This window comes from Pyxicephalus adspersus, chromosome 6, assembly GCF_032062135.1.
Source record: "Pyxicephalus adspersus chromosome 6, UCB_Pads_2.0, whole genome shotgun sequence".
In the NCBI taxonomy this organism is placed as follows: Eukaryota; Metazoa; Chordata; class Amphibia; order Anura; family Pyxicephalidae; genus Pyxicephalus; species Pyxicephalus adspersus.
Genome location: NC_092863.1, coordinates 106,316,696 through 106,316,921, shown reverse-complemented (window position 1 = coordinate 106,316,921; position 226 = coordinate 106,316,696).

Sequence of the window (226 nt, the reverse complement as noted above, 5' to 3'; positions counted from 1 at the left end):
TGGGCCTTCTCATGTGTTTCCCGCATGCTTTTATAGGAATTTCCGGACCCTCTGGGCCATGTACCAGTGTCACGTGTTTTCACCATTATTGGTACAACTCTTGCCTGAAGCTTTCTTGCACAAATTCAGTGCTCATGTCTACAAGGAGCTCACCCCCACAGATGCTTTTGCTATTTGGATAATTGACTACAAGAAATCCATATGTGGGGTCTTGTGGGATTGGGCC